The sequence below is a fragment of the Triticum aestivum genome, chromosome 2A (assembly GCF_018294505.1).
Source record: "Triticum aestivum cultivar Chinese Spring chromosome 2A, IWGSC CS RefSeq v2.1, whole genome shotgun sequence".
Taxonomy (NCBI): Eukaryota; Viridiplantae; Streptophyta; class Magnoliopsida; order Poales; family Poaceae; genus Triticum; species Triticum aestivum.
This window is the reverse complement of record NC_057797.1, coordinates 386,995,373-387,015,671: the sequence shown is the minus strand read 5'-3', so window position 1 is coordinate 387,015,671 and position 20,299 is coordinate 386,995,373. Positions and strand designations below refer to the sequence as shown.

At 45.2% G+C, this 20,299-nt stretch overlaps 1 pseudogene across 1 annotated transcript; it reads right to left on the bottom strand.

Annotated features, from left to right (window-relative positions):
- Positions 1–3,227: 3,227 nt before the first annotated feature.
- On the bottom strand, positions 3,228–16,511 carry LOC123188747 (uncharacterized; annotated as a pseudogene). Its single transcript, XR_006495161.1, has 24 exons — positions 15,689–16,511; positions 15,120–15,182; positions 14,802–14,873; positions 14,606–14,713; positions 14,430–14,510; positions 14,193–14,246; positions 13,967–14,092; positions 13,731–13,820; positions 13,518–13,637; positions 13,319–13,435; positions 13,117–13,233; positions 12,961–13,017; positions 12,754–12,828; positions 12,544–12,632; positions 12,281–12,336; positions 11,757–11,866; positions 9,924–10,021; positions 8,579–8,616; positions 8,140–8,389; positions 7,228–7,351; positions 6,264–6,607; positions 4,449–6,156; positions 3,838–4,088; positions 3,228–3,656 (listed from the first exon to the last, which is right to left on the bottom strand). The product of XR_006495161.1 is annotated as an uncharacterized protein (transcript).
- Between the last annotated feature and the right edge of the window lie 3,788 nt (positions 16,512–20,299).

The following is a 20,299-nucleotide window of genomic DNA, read 5'->3' as shown; positions in this document are numbered from 1 at the left end:
TACTCTTTGGATGCTTTTGGATGACGTCCATCTTGATGAGCATCGGGAGGACGACATCACCTGGAAGCATTCCAATGATGGGATGTACTCGACAGCCAGTGCTTATAAAGCTCAATTTCTTGGGTTAACCTTGTCACCAATGGATCGTATGGTCTGGAAAGTTTGGGCTCCTCCGAAGATCAAATTCTTTGCTTGGTTGGCTATTCAAGATAGGATCTGGACTGCGTACCGGCTTGAGAGGCGCGGGTGGGCCAACTGCGGCCTGTGTCCTCTTTGCTCTAGGGAGCAGGAAACGGGTGCTCATCTTCTCTTCAAGTGCCGCTTCACTATTCGGCTTTGGAGGTCTCTCGCGACCAAGCTTGGTCTTCATCACATTGACACCTCCGGGTGGCATCTTCATGGCTCCGTCCTGGATTGGTGGGAGGATGGTACTGGGAGCCACGTCCCCAACAGGAGTGCCTTGGCCTCCCTAACCCTCCTCGTCTCCTGGACCATCTGGAATGAACGTAATGCTAGGGTGTTCCGACACAAAAGTGCTCCGCCGCCTATTCTTCTTAACACAATTCTGGAGGAGGCCAAGCTTTGGGTTACAGCTGGTGCGAAGAAACTAGGGCTTATTATATATCATGAGTAGTCCGCATGTCGTGATTAAGGTGGTTGCTGTAAAACTCTAATCTACTCTCTCTTATTTAATCGATGAGGCAAATCTTTTGCCTCCATTTCGAAAAAAAAAATGGCGTTGTCGGACATGTTCGTGCAGCCCATCGTAGAGGGCACAATGAAAGCAACCTTTGAGCTAACAACAAATGCTCTTACACATGTACTCGATCGTGAGTATAATCATTCGTATTCATATAAATCACTCCCTTCCAAAATAAATTAGTGGGAGCTGTTCAGGTCTTGCAAATATCTAGTTATTTGGGGGCACTCAAGGCACGCATGTGGCCACCGGGAGAGGGATGTCGTACCGGCACATGTCGCATGCTTAGACCAAGGTATGGGGAACTCTACACACGATATTCACACACACGATGTGTAGACGACAGGTAATCAAACGACTGTGCTGCAGCTTGATCTTGTCATGGACGGGTTGATGACTTGTGTCGTCTAAAAGTCGGCCAAGAAATGTCGTCTGCCTAGCAACGCTGAACCTGTTTTCTGGTTTTCTTTGGCTTTTGACTTTTTTCTCTCTCCTGGTCTTTTCATGTTTCTTTTGTGGTTTTCTCATCGGTTTTCCAGTTTAGTCTGGGTTTTGGCTTTGCTGGCTGCAACATGTATTGTGCTACCGGATTAAAAAGGGAAGCACGGAGTGCGCTATGCAAGGAGCACAAGTGCACTATAGTAGAGAGTATAGAGTGCACTACCTAGGAGCACAAGCGCATTGTGCACTAAATAAAAGGAAAATACAATGAACGTCAGAGATAACAAAAATTACATTCACCGGGGCGAGTCAAAGACGTGTCATTGTCATCGGCCCGCCCTCAGTGGAGACAGGCAAAACTTGTTGCAATAGGCAGTTAAGAAGTCGTCATGTTATGACTCCACGGGACCAGAGCACCAAAATAGCAACCGCCACTAAAAAGATAAGTGTAGATTGGAAGGATCCAACCCGTAGACACATTAACGAAGACGAGCAAAGACGAGATTCAAATAGATCCATCAAAGAGTAGCACTGACCGAATCCCGCGAGATCCATCAGAAATACATCTTATCAGTAGAGTTTCAGGATAATCATTGCAAAGGGTACCCTTGACAATACCAGTGATTTCAGACATATTTTCTATCGTGAAATGATGAATCGTTTGCAGTTTCGGCTTGTATTGGAAACATGAACCAAGGGCCCAAGGCCCATATTTGCTTAGTCTCATTCAGAAAATGACCCATGTTTGCTTTTTTTTAGGGGAAAGCCTTAAGGCACTTTTATTAACTCTGTGGCACAGTTACAACGTGTAGTACATGTGATAACAAGAAATTAGGAGCAGCGTCCACCCACTCGTACTTAGTCTGATGATCAAAAGAAAATCTTGCAAGAAAATGTGCCAATCCATTGGCTTCCCTTGGACAATGGCTGAAGGAGATCGACAGAATAGCATGAGCTAACTGAAAGCAGTCAGCCAACACCGGCGCATAGGGGCTTAAGATTTCAGTATTCCCATTGCAAGCATCGATAAGTTCTAAGCAATCCGATTCCACCGCAACTTTGCTACAGCCCGCTTCATAGAGTAACTTCAGACCCCGCCTCAGCGCCAAAGCCTCTGCAGTTGGTGCGTTTACATAGAGTAACTTCAGACCCCGCCTCAGCGCCAAAGCCTCTGCAGTTGGTGCGTTTATGATGTGATCTATGAGTTCAGACGCCCCAGCCACCACTTCTCCACGATAGTTCCGAAGAACTGCAGCTACGGCGTCAGTACCATCGTCGAAGAAAGAAGCATCTATATTCAGTTTATAGTGTCCCATCGGTGGTTTTTGCCATCTTGCTATAGGAACCGGAGCACTTGGACGAACTACATGATTAGCAGCAATTGCCTGAATAGCGAAGACCGAACTCAGTGCATTTTTCACAGTTTCACCTTTCATGGCTTGCCGCCGCTCCCACCAGATATACCAAGCTCCCACAGCGACAGTTTCCTGTAAACCAAGTTGTCCCAGAACTGGTGATCTCCTTATTGAACTCTGAAGAATCTCCTCTAAGACCACAGAACCCGAACAATCAGTACATAAAGCTCTATCAATAATCTCTTCTAAGCCAAGAGATTTCCATACTTCTCTTGCCAGCGTACATGTGAAAACCAGATGGCGAATATCTTCCGATCCAGACTTGCAAATTGGACATTGAGGAGAGACTTTGATGTGTCTGTTACTAAGGATGCACAAACCTGGTTAGTCTCATTAAGAAAATGAAAAGGGAGAATAGCCAAAATGCCGCTAGTTGAAAACGTAAGTGCCGAAAGCACGGTCAGCCTAGTAGAAGTCGGCTTCCCCAGTCTTCGGTGGCAAGCGCCACTTTGCCCTTCTCATATCATGTATGGTGTATAATATGTTCTACCAAGTACAGAAAATACTCCCTCCATTCCATATTAGCTGTCGCTGACTTGGTAGTACCAAATCAGCGACAACTAACAGGGTAAATCAAGGGTGCTGAAGCAGTCTGATGATTTGCGTCCTATCATCATACTACAGATAGGAAGTGTTTCACCCGGAAGGGAGAGTACCAAATGAAGGTGGAGTAAATGACAACAGACAACAATTTAAATTACGGTTAACTCAGCCAAATGTTGTTCACTGGCACAAATCTTAGTCTTATAGACGATAGATCCAGAATTTTAGACTCACCAAATCTTCCAGAATAGCAATATTATATATATAAACACAATAAAAGAAGAAACAACAGCTTGGCAACAAGTCCATCTATAATCTACAATGCTTAACTTATTCCTCTTCTGCCGCCTGCTTGCGCCTTGTGAGCTCTTCTGCTATGTCGAGCTCCAAGCCTAGTCTTGCAAATAGCAAACTAGATCTCTTCAGATTTGCATCAGCCAAACTATTTTTGAGCTGTATCCAAGTTTAGCGAATGTGCACTACCAACGGCGCTTCAGTTAGCACTTGCTGTGTTTTGGCCTTTTCAGCAGCTTGTGGCTAGGTGCCGCATGGTCATCCTGCAAAACATGTGGTGAAGAATGTCATGTATACTAAACCAGGAAATCTGCAGTACCGTACGAGCAGGTGCACCAGCTTCTTGTTTTTTAGCTATTTTTTCCGACTCCAACCAGGTTGGTTTTCACAAAAGCATCTCTAAGAAATGGAAGCCTGACATATAATTTTTGACTAAATTCTCACCTTATACAGTGACGCCGCAGAATCAGACCTCATGGCTTGATATTGGTTCTGGCCAAGAGACTGGACAGTCTCAAGTGCATCTACTGTAAGCTGCCAGCCACAAAATGCTGCACTATTTGTGCTGGAACCAGTATTGATAGTGCAAGCAATGGCAACATATCCATTTACCCATGGACAATAGTTGTTGTGATGCTTAATTGGATCAAATTCTGGAAGACCCGTTTCATAATCATTCTCTCCATCCGTTGCTCCTGAAAAACAAATGACAACGTAAATAACATATTCACATTAAGATTAAATTATCTGAATGACACAAAACACAAAATTCAGCATCGAAAAATTAATCAGCATCCGAGTATAGGTCCTATACAGGACCACAGCTTGGCAGTCATTTCACAAGTATGGGATGCCAAACCGCTACTGGCTCAACTATCAAGTCATCAACATCTTGAATTCTTGATGACAAATATTTTAGTCTGATAAATAAATTGTCCCAATGATGTGTACTTTTCAGCTCAGAAGCACCTTATTAAGATTTGATTAATATGGTTCAACAAAATCAGGCATATGTCACATGTAAGCACAGAGAGAATAGTTAGATGCTGAAGTACCAAGATCATTTCCTGGGTCATACTCGTCCTTAGTCAGCATTTTACCAGTCTGAGTCACTTCATCTTTAGATAAATCAATCCCAGAATAAACTCTTGCATTGCAAGAAAGGGAATGTTGTATGTTACTCTCCTGGCCTCTGGCATGGCTCATCTTCTCTCCACTCTCGACCGAATCAGCTTTAGTTGAACCACTGTCAACTCGACCCACTAACCGAGATGCCATATCGTGGCTATCAGCCTGAGGCTCTTCTCGACCAGCATCTTCAGGGACAAACTCATCCATCACTCCAGGTCCAGGAGCTGACTCACCAGTATGCCCCATGGTTTCAGTAAGCTCGGGAACTGGTTCCACATCTCCGACAACACTCTCAGTTTTATGTTCAGAAACCTCAACTCCATGAATTTCAGCTTCATGACTAGCACCCATTCCAACACTGCCTCCGCTAACTCCAACGCTAAGTTGATCCCTAGCAAAAGCAGGAGCTGTTTCTGCATTGAGGACTTCTTCCCCTCCATTCATACTACTCCCTCCTATATCTCTTGCATTACTGTCAGCAGCAGGCTGTACAAAATTGCTTTCCTGTGCTTGGTTGCTATAATTGAGATCCAATGTGTCACTCATTCCACCACTCCTGAGTGCACTTGAAGGCTTCTCAACATCATCACCATCACATGGATGGTATTCAACACTCTCCATTGAATTTTCCTCCGCACCGTGAATAATATTCATTGCAATAACAGAAGATGCCCTCATGGAGTCTCTAGCAGACGAGTTGCGAAGGGTAGATGGACCCTCTTTAGATGGCTCAAATCTGTTGACATCTATATCCAGCTCAAGACTTAAATTTCTGCTTGGACCAGCTCCGGAAGAAGATGGACGATTGTCATCAAAAAGATTAAAGCCACGAGGCCTTTTGTTCCGAATATCTGAGTTTTGTACAGCATCATCAACTTCATCACCGTCGCGGTCAATTACAGTTCCTTCTATACTGTCAGCAGGCTGAAGCCTGTTTATTGGCTTATCAGCTGTACTCCCACCTTCCTCCAGATTACGCTTCCTCGAACTGGGGCCACGAGATTCAAATGAGGCTGCATAGCCACCAATCTCACTCCCGGTAGGCTGACCAATCATCAGATCTATTCCCATCCCCTCTTTCTTGAAATTTTCAGGCATTGAGAGCATCCCAGAATGGGTTGGTGGCAATCCTCCTGCCATTGTCAGATTTAGGTCAACCTGAGCATTTGACAATGATTTTCCCTCAACAGTGCATGCCTCATCACGTCCTTCAGCATTATTTCTGTCTGTTGCTTCAGCAACCCATCCATTGATCCCACTCGTAGCACTAATTCCACGTGCCAACATAGGTTTCGTCCCTGCATCAGGTGCATCAATGTTGCCGAGATTAAGATGAGAAGGACGTGGAACAGATCTGAAATCCCAGATTCTCACTGTAGCTCCACATAAGCTGCAATCCAGCAAAGGTGATCTCATGCTGCATCCAGAATCTTTTACACGTAGTTTGCCTTTCCCCTTATCTTTCTTGACTGATGTAGAGCATGAATTTTGCTGAGGCTCAGGAAAGCGGGAGCATTTATCTGGTTCAGCTGAGGCTGCATTTTTTGCAGAGTGGGTTGAATTTTCTTCCCAGTCTTGTACGTTCGGAAGCCATCTAGGTTCCCATCCACACAGGCTAATAAGCTTCTGCGCCTGGATACATTAGATGTATTGACCTAGATTAAGTAAAGCTAAAAGTTCTGCGACAATAGTAGCAACAAAATGGTCATCATGAAGAGCATAAATGAAAAGAGATATACTTGAGAGTAACTGCAGGTTTCGTCTTGATGATTGACATCAATTCCTGTTGTACCATCTGTTTTGTAACCCAGCTCCCCACACAGAATTGCGATTGATTGGGATAAGACATGTTCAATCTGCTGACTCCTAGTGAGTTTCATACTCTCTATTGCAGACGAGGCAATAACAGGGAGAGATATAAACTGCAACAGCCCCTCACAGCGATCTTTAAAACCACCAAGAAGAGCTGATGGTGTGAAGTGGAGCTGTACCAAGCTATCAGCACAGCTATTCCCTCTCCAGGGACAATCATTCTGGTGCGATGCATCAAGCTGTTCAGCAAAGGCTTCTCCAGCATTTGCAACTACAACAAAACAATAAGGGGAAGTTAGGTTTCACAGCCCAAAATGTGTCAAATTGTACAGAACTAAGAAGTTCAGCTAAACTAAATATGGCATAAGTAACATCAGGTAGAACTGTGGAAATTGTAGGAACCAACCCACATGGCCATATCTGTTGGTAATTCGGAGTATTCCAGTTTAACTTAAAACTTCTACTGTAGTGGTGAGAATCTAAACTAAACAAAAACTTTCCTCACATTCCAATGCAAGAGTTAAATACACATTGTTGGTTAAGAGATGCACAGTACAACCGATGCTAGAGACAAAATTTCGGTCAGTGTGAACACTTGTACCAGTCAAATCAAAGCTCCTCTAATTCAGCTAATAGGAAAAATATTCACACAAAAAAAAGGAAGGGACTAGATATCCCCTATTGCACAATTTGCATCGAGCTAGCAAGCATGACTATCTGAAAGAACACAATCATGCCATACATCCACGCAATTACTGTTATCATTTACTAAAGGTAACACATTCATCGTTTAACATTATGGAATATATTTGCACAAGTCAGACCTAAAACAGGACCAGTTAATTCGAAACTGAGAAGGCCAGTGACAAAATTTACTGACACGGGACATACCTTCAGCAGGGGACCAGGATGTCAATGCAGTAAATATCAGATGTGCGCCACATGAGTCGCATTCAATTTTGTCCACACCAATGTTCACCCAGCCCCTTTGAGCACAGGCCAGTGAACTAGCAGCCTGTAAAATTGAACAAATTAATGCTCTTTTCTAAACAAACTGTGATGCCATTTATCGTGCGTATGATTCTCCCTCTAATTTTTTGTAACTTCGAATTTCCAAAAGGTGATTAACATATGTATCATTTGATTGACTGGAGATTCAATTCGGAAAGCATGACAATTTTTCTACAGACATCTTAACTGCACATAGGCATGAATAATGCAAGCACACAGATGCTGAAAGGTACGTTAAAAATGTCTTATTCAGCACCACCAAGACCAAAAAAAAAAAGCAGACTTACAAGAAAATCATCACTACTCTCTCTGTTTTGCTGTAACTATACATGGCATTGGGAGTCCCTGTTTCAACACATGTCCACTGAGGGAACCAAGAGTGCAGTTCTTGTCTCTTTGCAGTTTTCCATTCTCTAATGATTTGGAAGAGTTCAAGTGATTGTAGCATGTTTGTATGCATGCACATTTCTCATTTTCTCTCACATAGTCACAGTAAGTGTTTCCTAACTTGGTATGTGCAAATAGTGTCATAGTGGGCTGTGGATACAGAGAGTAAAACAGAAGAATATCAAGGGCACAAGTGATAATTCAATTCGAAATAAATGTTTTAGACTGAGATTGAAATGACCAACATTATCACTTTTAAGTGTTTTATCATTATTCAGTTATTCTAAACATTCCTCTGAGAAAACTTTTGTTCTAAACTGAAAGGTAATACCATTACCTTACTGTAATCAACAGTACACTCGGACACAAATTTAAAGTTACATGGTTTAAGAGAGAAGAAGCAACCTTTGGTTTAGAAGCCCATGTTGAAGGCTTAAATGTGGCCAGTCGATGAAGTAAATCTCCTCGTTCCCATGGTCTACATGATGGTTGCGAAAAATCCATAGCAGCTCCAACAGCATTAGTACTAAGAGAAGGCTGAGCAGCATGTGAAGCAACATGGGATGATGACCCAACTTTAGATAACTGCTCGCTGCCTAACCAATCTATGGTAGCTACATTTGTTTGCGCGGGAGGAGATGAAGCACCAGCAGAACTGAGAAGCAAAAGGAAGAGCTTTAGTGTAAGAAAGCAATCTACAATATGTGTCTATCACAGAGTACACTTAAAGAACTAAACATAACAAATTTACAATAGGCTTCACCCCTATTTGTTCAGGAAGATAAATCAACACTTGATGTATTCACCATAACTTCATGATTTTTTTTTATGGTGTAACCTGTACCTTTTCTTGTTAAGGGGCAAATCACATACTATGGAGAACTGACATGTGCAACAATGCTCATCATGTTATTAAATAGCAAATCAGCAGTAATAAATTAGGGAAACCCAAAATTGGTTCATTTCCATATTTGGGACTTTGCAATTTACAATGCAATCAGAATAACAGACAGTAAATGCTTTCGAACTTGGCAACAGAACACTGAAAGCAGACCCAGAATATGGAGATCAACTGTTGGCGTCCAGCCAGTACACTCGGTGAAGCTGTGCAAAACCCAATTTATACCATGAGTGCACAAATCAACATCAATCTGCAAGCTGATACCCTCCGTAGCCAGCGCAAGGCACCCCCACGACAGAAAGCCCATGCCACCAGAAATCAAGCTCTGACGAATTCGCTGGCTCGGCGAGAAGTTAAGCTCGCTAGGGTTTAGTACACGCCCTACTTGGACCTAGCTCGAAATTTCCTAGGGCTACAGCCCCCCTCCTAATAAAAGAACAAAATTTCTTAGCACGGAGCACCTCGCCAGCATCCCAAGGCGGCGCAACCTCCGATTCGGAGCCTGGCAAAGCAGAGCCACAGGGCAGAAAGCTATCACCCAATCGTGCGACGGCTAGGAGGAGACAGGAGGGGAAGAGGCGTCGTACCTGGCGACCGGGGTGGCGGGCGGCGAGTCTGAGCGCAGCGGCGGGTCCGCGGGCGCGAGCGCGGCCGACGAGCTCCTGACCTCTCTCATGGCAGGCGGTGTCGACCTGGATGCGGGTTCCAGCCAGTTGAGGTGCGACCGCGTTGGAATCGAGCTCAGTGGGAACGAATGGTGCGCGTGTTTATCGTGGTGGATCTCGTTGGGTCTATACGCCTGGCCTACTGCCTATCGTTTGAGCCTTCGGCTTTCTTGTTTCCATCGTGTCATATGCTAAGTCCATTTTCACCTCAATAATAATAATAATAATGCCAAGTCCGTTTATTCTGGGATGTTACTAAAAAGTAAAAACAAAACAAAAACGTTTATTCTGGGATGATCCTCAAGAAATATATCGGATTTGTCTCTGAGCGCATATGTCTCCAGCTTCATTTGCATTCTTGCTGCAAAATATATTAAACCTCAGGAATATAAAGGAACCAAAAACAAAACAAGCTCATGTACGCAGGCCAGGGATTTATAACTTAGTCATGCTTTAGTTATCCAAACCCGTCGTGCAGTAATACTTTATTATATATGTGAAGTAACTAATGTTGTGTCAGCGCGTGGAAGGAGTCCACTCAAAATGATAGATAAAGTATGTTTCAGTAAAGTAAAGAGATACGAGAAGAGCTATCCCTTTTTTCTTCGCTGATCCTCTCTTACATCAGTTGCAGCAAAAACCTCACAAGAGAAGTCTCCAAAACTCCAACACTTAGGGCCTCCACTTCTTACCTTTTCACTTTCTACCGTTAATTTTATTTCTGCAGCTTCGATTATTCAAACATAGTAAACGACACCACTATTGACGTCTACATGAAATTACCTAAGACTTTCATGTTGTAACAATAATTTAGCTATGCCTTGAAATTGCTATAAACATCGTCAATAGGATTATGCTCTAACTGAAAACTCTAGTCCAATAATAGCGCCAGCAACACTCACTTCACGAAAGAAATCCCATGCATGCATCTAACGAAATCTTACCCTTGGCACGCTCAGATCAAGCGATGCTATCGGGTTGTGGTTGCAGACTGGGCTTCATATCTTCCATGTTCTTCTCTAAACTTGCCCTTCTCCATGCATATGGCAAAAAGCACTCGCTCATGTACAACCCCTAGCTAGTATTGATCAAACGACACTAACACCACCACAAAAAGTTGATGGAAGAAAGGAGTTCACGGCCAGATTAATACTGCATACAAGGACACACAACCTAGTGGCGGCGGGGATTAGTTCGGCCTAGGGTTAGCCGTCAGGTGCATATGGATGTAAGGATGAGGTATGATAGGCAAACCCGCAAGTAGACATTTATTAAAATAACTTCAAACTATATCACAATTGTCTCGAAAATATAACAGAAAGGATCGAATTTATTAAACTTTCCTAAATTCATTTCAACTGCTAATGCATAATCTTAGTGTGATTTTTGCTCGTCTCGACAAGACAAACTCAATCACAATTTATAAAGTCAAAATTTGGACACATCCACTGACTATTGGGCTGTGCCACAATTAATGTTTTTGCTGGGGTATTCTAATGGGTTGATTTATAAGAATGTTTCATGTTTGTGGCCTGCATGAGCAACATGTTATCTAGACCCCAATAACATGCTAAGGTCGGCTGGGGTGGTCACCCAAGTGAACCATCTTTCCCTACGGGAGGTCATCCAAGGGTGTGTTTGGTTTCAGAACCAAATGGAATGTCATGGAACCGTTCCATTCCTAAGGAACGGAATGATTCCATCTCGGTGTTTAGCTAGAAGAGAATGAGATAGGATGGAATGGTTTTCAGGGACAGAACGCCAATGAATCTGAAGTCTGAACCAACAACCGCGCAGTTTATCTGAACTTGCTGCTGCCTACAACGCCAACACCATCCTTGAGCAAGCAGCCAAGCACCGACCGCCAAAGCACGGTAACCATGCTAGCTGAAGAGGAGGACGTCGGGAGGCTGGAGCTCGCCTCGGACTTCCTCCCACCCCCATCCATCCTGTCCCTCACGTCGACGTTGGGCGGATCCTGCGTCCTTGTACGCCGCCACGCCGGCCCGCTGGATGTGACGCCCCCCATAGCTAGCGGTTCCTGAGTCCTGACGCCGCATGACCGTAGCTCCTAGCGGCACGTGCTCAAGCGTGGCGCCCGGCTGGATGCGACGCTCCCGACGCCGCACCACCGCGACTCCCGGTGACACGTGCTCAAGCGCGACGGCCAGCTGGATGCGGCGCTCCCGACGCGTGCTCAAGCGCGACGACCGGCTGGATGGGACGCGCCTGACAGCTCGTGCTGGATGCCCCGTGGTTATTGGTGGCTACAGCTCCTTGCTGCTGTAGCGGGGGAGGAAGGAGGTCGTGGGAGTGGGCGGTTCCGCGTGGTCCGCTCGATTTCGAGGTACCGCTTGGAACGGCATAAACAGTGAATATGCCATTCCCTGCAATCGAGTGGTTCTGGTTCCTTTGACAATCCAAACGCAGGAATGGGGTCTGGGAACGAAACCGACCCGTGCCGTTCCAGTCGGTGACAGAAACCGAACACACCCCAAGAGAATGCCGCTATCTGGGAGTGTTCCCTTAAAAAGCCACTCCTGGCCAATGCTCGAGAATTGCCATTCTAAAACAGAGTAATTGTCATGCTATTGTATAAAAATTTGTCATACTATTGTATAAAGATTTGCCATGTTGTAAGGAAAAAACTAACATGCTATGAGAAAAATTGTCAAGAATTTGCCATGCTGCAACAGGGACAATTGCTAGCCTAAAAAAGAATTTTCTAACTTGTTTGGATTTGCCATGTTGACAGATTTTTTTTTGCCATGCTACATCTGAAGGATTTATAAATTGTCATTCTGAGTAAATCATTTAATGCCACCAGCTCATAGTTCGTTTAGAGTAGTGCTTGTGAGCAAACAGTGATTGCCACATGTCTTGCTTTGAGAACACAGAAATGGACGTGTTCGCTCAAAAAACCTCCTCAAGCTGACGTCAAATTGTTAGCATTTAGGTATTTAGTTGGACCTCCTCTTACTATGGAAGGGAGTGTGCACCAAATGCATGTTTTGTAGAGCATGATACGTATGTCGCCTATATTAACACAGATGATAATCCCAATTACCATATTTCATACTAGGTTAAAACCAATGCAACTTTGCACACCTTTTCATCCATAAACTCGGATCTTTGTTTACAACCACGGCTAGAACATGAAAAAACATCCACATGCCTTTCCTGAGATTCCTGACTAGTTTTATCTTCTACTATCTCCTAACATTTAGATATGATCATGGAGACCTCCGGTGGCGGGTCTCATCGCCTTCGGCTATGCTACCCTCTGGCTTCCACATGACGTCCTTCAGGCCATTCGAGATACTATGGTAAAACTGCACAAGACGTGAAATCATGCAACAGATTAGTCCAAAAACCAACAGCAAAATTCATCTTTTTTGAAACAGTATGAAGTTCCGAAGTAATTTCACTGCAATATCTCAGTTTGAACCTCACCTTGTGGAATTCGAGGGTGTCGCCATTCGATTTGCGGAGCTCCACCATGTAGAGTGAGGGTGTCACTTCAAAAACCTGAGGTTATTACAGATGGAACCATGTCAGTCCATATACCATGCAAGAATAGTGCAACGCAACATATAACAAGGCAAAGCGATTTTCTCAACAACAAAAAAAAACAAGGCAAAACGATACTATGAAATATACCTCTGTTGCAATTGCCAGCTGACCTTTCCTTCCAGGATTCTCTCCTTGCAACTTCAGCTGATTTGATTTAATTCCAGAAAATTGTCATCAGGATAATGTTCAGGTAAAATGGAAACATGCTGTAATTGTTTTTTTATCTGCTAATATAATAGGCACCTTGTAGTTGCGCTTCTGTACGTTGAAGCCCATGGGTCCTGCTGCTGCTTCAATTTTCGACAATATTTCGTTTGCTGGAAGCCTCGACGCAAACCGTGTTTCACGTTTAACAGAATCCTATTTATAGCAAGATTTCAAATTAAAAGGAATCCCATGGTTATTAAAATCTTAATTCATGAACAATTTGAGATGCTGAGCATACCGTTTGCTTCTCAAAAAGTGTGCCAAGATTGAGGCCCTGGGAGGTAGAGATCAACTCGAATGCATTCATCACTGCCGGTCTTTCTTCACGTCTCTCGACAACAAGCTGTGCTGGGTCCTGGATCATTACAAAAAATGTTACCAAGTCCATCCACCGCATTAGGACACATGTTGATATAACATGGTGAGGAAGTACTTACCCCAGATTCGTTGAAAATAGAGTTAATGTCATCCAGATTAACTTCTGCTGTCTCAAACCTAGGAGGCTGATATCCTTTCTTGAACCACTCATTGTTAATAACCTCAGCAATAGTTATTCTCTGCACGGGGCAATAACAATGACATGAGCTATCTCTCAGATATAAGCTTTGATAAAACAAACTGACATGATACCAATGAACAGATGAACATACAGTGTTAGGATTAGGATCTAGTATCTTCTTGATGAGCTTCTTCGCGCTCGTCGAGAACCAAGATGGGCAACTGAAGTCTGCTTTGTATATCTGCATGAACAAGCAGGTTATCTTTCAGGCACTTAATTATTCTGGTAACATCGACCAAGCACTTGGATCGTATTAGTAAAAGCATTTTTTCCTCGCAAAAAGAGGAACTTGCTTTTGACAACAAAAAAACAGCAAAAGTAATTCACCTTCTTGTAAAGCGCCATGAGATTTGAATCTTCGAACGGAAGGTAGCCTGCCATGAGGACAAAGAGAATCACCCCACATGACCACAGATCAGCCTTGGCTCCATCATAACCTTTGTTGTTTATAACCTGTACGCCCAAGAGAGTATTGAAAAATGAGAACAAAATATTCACTTGAATAGAGAGAAGTAGATAATTATAATTTAAGGTCTGGATGCAAATGAAGAACCTCGGGAGCAACATAATTGGGAGTTCCACAAGTCGTATGCAACAGCCCATCCTCCTGCAAGATAGCAGAAAGATATGCAGAAATAATCGTCAGAATCTATCGGCTGATCCGCAATCACGCTGTCAGATAAATAGCAAAACATAAAAGAAGCCAGGCCCGCTGGAAGGAACACTGAATTTTCCATCACAATGGTTTTTTATCAAGATGGAAAAAGAGAAAGCAGTCAATTTTGCTTACTCTGACTTGCTGCGATAGGGCGCTGAGTCCAAAATCAGACACCTTGAGAGTACCGTTAGCATCAAGCAGAAGATTTTCAGGCTGAAACGTGGAAGAAGAAAATGGTATGAGACCACTTTTTGTTTCTTCCCACAGGGCAGATGAGTAACCAGCACGGCACCGGCACGCCACGATACCTTGAGATCACGGTGATAGACGCCTCTGCTATGACAGTAGTCGACAGCGTTGATGAGCTGCTGGAAATATTTCCTGGCGTCGTCCTCTTTGAGCCTCCCACGCGAAGCCTAGACCCACGGATCACGGCAAAATAAGCATATAGGCAGAGTGGGAAGCAAAGCATAACCCAAAATGTTGAGCAAGGTATATACTCACGATTTTGTCGAAAAGTTCGCCACCTGTGACAAGCTCCATGACTATGTATATCTTTGTCCTGCTGGCCATCACCTTTAAAAGACACGCCAATTAGAAGTGGGCATGGTCATTTACATACATAGTCAAAAGGCAAAAGAAACCTACTAGTAGTTTTTAACGAGAAATGAAAAGATAACCAAATATATATACATAATTTCCTCATGCAAGGAATATGAGCAAATAATTACTCCACTGTATTTTGCTTAAATGATGATGATGATGATGATGATGATGATGATGATGATGATGATTTCAGGTTGCACTAGTACTAGTCTATACCTCGTACATGCGGATGACGTTGGGGTGCCTGATGAGCTTCATGGTGGAGATCTCGCGCTTTATCTGCAGAGAAAAAGAGATGTATCATTCAGAGGCCAAACAAAAGTGAGGAGACAAATTTGATCACGGCCGCCAACTAAACTCTGCGCTTTCCAACGAACGCGCACGAGACGCCCGCCAAGCCTTGGTCTTGGTCTTGGCCTCGGCGGGCGCATTGAATTGAATTCAATTGGCGGCAGAACGCTATTCTGGAACGCCGTAGCTGCTGCCGGTTTCACGGACTCTCACGTCTTGGCGTTCCACCAAGTTGAACTAGTACTTCTACTCTTTTGTCCAATATATAGTTTTCACCCAATTGTTTTTTAGAAAAAAACAGCCCTATAAACCCCTCCTTTTTTAACAATGCTTGATGATCGAGAAAGATGATCAAGGCTAGGCCTCCCTTTTAGTACAATAGAAATAATCTGAACAAGCCATGGATTTGGATTTTGAAGAAAATAATCTATAGTTTTTCTTTTTCTTTTTGGCGTTGGGTTCGAAGAAGAAGAAGAAGAAGAAAGACAAGGTACCTGCGCGATCATCTTGTGCTTGAGGACCTTGTCCTTGTCGAGGATCTTGATGGCGACATTCTCGCCGGTCTCGACGTTCCTGGCGAACTTGACCTTGGCGAACGTCCCTTCCCCGAGCGTCCTCCCCAGCTCGTACCTCCCCACCCGCGTCCTCCCGCCGCCGCCGCCGTGCGCGCTCATCTTCCCTCCCGCGCTCGAATCAACCATTCAGCCAACACCCACCGATTAAAAGAATTACCCGATAGACAGATCTGTTCCTGCGGGCGCGGGTCGCCGGCGACTAGGACCTCTTCTTGTCGCAGGGCCTCCACTGCACGAAGAGCTCCTTGTTGTCCTCCCCTTGCTGCCGATGCCGCATGGAGTCTGGTGGTAGTTAGTTCTCAGCGAACTCGTAGAGTCGCAGGCATGGGAGTGGGATCAAGATTCAGGAAGAGAGGCAGTGGTAGTGGCGGTTAATGGTGGAACGATAGGGGGAGAGAGGAGAGGAGAGGAAGATGGTGGTATGTATAGGCGGGCGGAGGCGGAGAAGAACGAGGGGGTGCGAGGAAGAAAGCGCGGTCCCGCCGCGTGCGTGCGTGCGTCGTGACGTCTCACGAAGGTGCGGGGCGGTGCGCCGAGCGCCGCGCGTGCGGGCGACCGGGCGAGCTTTCCTAGTTCCTACAGCCCCTCTCTCCTTCTCTCTACAGTTCACTGCCGCAATTAGAGTTTGCTGCTCTGTCCGTTCAACGACTTTTCCACCATTTTCAAATACTCTCTATATAGGAGTATATCCTTCTGTAGTTCAATCGTAGAGTAGTATTTTTTTTCCAATCGTATGTTGATGCTAGTAGGTATATTCTACAATTAATTAATGCTGCTATATATATATATTTGTTTTTTTGCATGGTATATATATATATATATATATATATATATCTTTATCTTTACGTACTAATAAACCACCGATCGCTTCTGGTCGTACGTCGTGGGTAATTTTGCAAAAAAGTCCCTGTGCTCTTTTGTATTCAACCCGCAGTCCAAAGCGAACCGGTATGAAGGGAAAAAAACACAGCCAGGCTCTGCCTCGGGCCGCTTCCTGCCCGCCCCGCGCCGCCGGCCGCTTCCTGCCCCGCCCCGCCCGCGCCTCCGGCTACCTCCTGCCCGGCCCCGCCCGCGCCGCCGGCCACCTCCTGCCCCGCCCCATCTCCTCCTCATCCGCGCCCGCAGCAGACGAGGCCGGGGACAGTCGAGGGCAGCCGGGTCCGAACGGACTCCGGTCCGATGGAGGTAGATCCGGCAGCGGCGCGTCCAATCGGGCGACGGGGAGGAGTCGACGAGGCCGGGGACGGTCGAGGGCAGCCGGATCCGGTCCGATGGAGACGGATCCGGCGGCGGCGCGTCAAATCCGGCGATGTGAGGAGTAGACGAGGTCGTGAAGGGATGGAGCTCGCCGGTCGCATACGGACGCAGAGGCGGCCATGGGCCGCAGCGACCGGGCGCACGAGGTGAAGGCGTCACAACAGCAGCTGTTGGAGGAGGCAGCAAGGGGCCCGACGGCGGACGGAGGAAGGGAGGCCGAAGTAGGCAGCAACCATGGCGCGATGGCCATCCGGCGAGCAGAGGACGGGCGCAGTAAAGGGACGGAATTACTCGTGGCCAGGGTGGGCGGTGGTGGTGCACCAGAGAACGAGCGCAGCAGTGCGCGACCCGTGCGAGAGGAGGGCGACAGAGCAAGCTCGAGGGCCACGGCGGGATCGGGAAGGGGCGGAGCTCGGGCATAGCAGGACTGCAGGAGGTCGGAGGAGAAGGTCCGGCGAGGCGGCACAAAGGCGAGCAGGCGGCGCCAGTCGAGGAGGAAGGAGGTCGGGGGCAGCGGCGCTCAGGCCGGGGGTACCGCTGGAGGCGGCGATGTGGCTCAATAGGGAGAGCATGTGGCGACTTGAGGAAGTTGACGCGGCGGACGTGGAAGGCCGGCGGGGATTGGGGATTGAAAATACCATCTCTTGAGGAAGAGAGTAAGCGAGAAAGAGGGAGATGGACGGAGCAGGGTCAGAGCTGCTGGTCTCCGGCGCGCTCGGGCTCTCGGCGCTGCAGCTTGTGTGGAGGCGCTCTGGAGCTGCTTGGATCGGGGGATCCTGAAGAACAGAGGTTTGCAGAGGTGGAAGGAGGAGGCGCTCGGGAGGCTCGGGAGATTTGGGCTGCGGGGAGAGGCGTTGAAGCGGCGACGACCATTGAGGAGTGGGAGTGCTGCGCATGGTCCCTCGCTGGACAGAGAGGGAGTGAGAAGAAGGCATTGGGGAGAGACAGGGATGATTAGGGACGGGGCTGAGAAGATAAGGTTGGAGGAATAGACAGCGGTGGGTGCGGCCAAACGATACGCGTCACGGGCGTGATACCGTTGATGAAATCATTGTCGTCTGCAGCTGATATGCATGCACGCGTCCCTCCTGAGCTTTTCTCGCCGTGCATGCATTTGTTTGCTTATGCGAATTTACAGGCACACAGTTGCCGGGTTTGGTTCAACTTTTTTCTTTTATAAGTTGGATTTGCATCTGTTTGTGTTATCATTTGTCTGCTTTCTAAATTGCTTGAAAGAAAAACATGATACTCAACATGAAAACAACACATATATTCTGATGCTTATCTCTAGCATAATTAAACTTATTTATAAGTAGCTACATATGATCTATTTATGATGCAAATATATATCAGCTTTTTAATCAACAACATATTCATATGATATACAAAACTCTCATGCATGCAAGCAATTTAGATGGCAATCTCATGGATGCCAAGGAACAAAGAAGGAAAAAAGATAAAGAGCGGTATGTACCAATGACCAATAAAGAAAAGCTGAAAAAACGTCTAAAGGCTATCAACTTAGCAAAAGAATAAAAGATTCGACCCGGTTGCAAAAAATGTTAGAAGAAATATGCAAACATGGAGCCAACACAGAAGATAAAAAACATGTGCATGAGAAAGAAAGAAATACGCAAATATGCAAGCAGGGAAAAAAAGTTAGAATAGAGCAAATTACAGCTAGCCGTGAATTTAGGCGCAACACACTAACAAAGATTCAATTGCCATGAAGAATCCTGCTTATATCGTGACAGAACACGAACTTAGTACATCTATACGAGAAGGACTTCGCAGTTAGCGCACACACACCATGGTTGGGCGCTGTGCGAAGTGTACAACATTTTTATTGTGTGATATCAGTAACTCAACATAAGTGTTGCGTGTATGGATTTTTTAGATATGCGGTGTCACTATATATTGGCAGTCTAATCTATAATGTCATCTTGAAATTGGGCGAAAAACATCATATACGCTCTTACTTTAAAAATATTTGAATTAGTAATTGAACTCTTGAAAAATGTGCTTCAAAGTCGAGAAAAATGCACTCAGTGGAAGTCGTTGGGGCACACTCTCTATCTCCAACCACTGCCCCTCCACCCCGTAACAACGCACGGGCATGTTTCCTAGTATATATATATATATATATATATATATATATATATATATATATATATATATATATATATATATATATATATATTTGTTTGACCACCCCAAATAATTTCAGTAGTACCACATTATTACTCACGGAATACTAGTATTTTAGAACGAATGACCATGTATTTTACTAGTCGCAAATTATTCTCTTGCTCATGTTCGGGGTGGGCCCAGGAGAAGCAAATTGCTGGGACCACATACAGAAATGACATTTTCCCTTTTGTGTGTTTTTTTTTAACTTGGGAGAGATTCCACTTGTCATTTGAAGTGTACACATGGTAAGAGCTTTGATTTACTTATCTGTCACACTCGACTTAAGGTTGGTGGCGTACTATGATGCACACTTAGTTTTATGCGTCCGTGGTTTTGTTTTCGACGTGACGGATAATTCCATCAATTTTTTTTCCCACGAGCTTGTTTGTACACTCGATGATATCATAGAAAAGTAGATGAAACAAATATATGACACATGGGTGGCTCGGCAGTGCACCATCTGTATTCCACCACTATAAATTAGTTTGTCCCTATCCTTTAGAAATCTTGCAATATTTATCTCTATTTTTTACTCCCCGAGGAAGTGGCCTGAGGTACATGTGTATTCAATTTTGGTCATTTCTCCGTATACCTTGAATTCTCCTTTTTGCACAACACGATGACGCCTTTTTGTTTTGGTTCGTGTTGGTTTATAGTCGGCGTCAAAATACTAGTACAGCAAAGAGAAATACAACGAGCGCAACTGTGGATGATGGCTTGTCAGCATCATATTTATATATTTTTGCTATCAATCTTCATAACGGTGATCTTGATATACTATTCATTGTTTTGTTGGAATCGGTCTCTAAAATTCAGGCACCCGTTGTTACAAAAGGATTCTCTTTAAGCTAGTTTAGCACGTAGTTTCTTCCTCCTCTAGCCGCCCCTCCTCCTCCCTCCTTCCTCCTCTAGCCGCCCCTCCTCCCTCCGCCTGCTCCTTCCTCCTCTAGCCGCCCCTCCTCCCTGCCCCTTGCTCCTTCCTCCTCCCTCCCCCCCTGCTCATCCTCCTCTAGTCGCCCCTCTTCCCCCTGCTCCTTCCTCCTCTAGTCATCCCTCCTCCTCCCTCCTCCTCTAGCCGCTCCT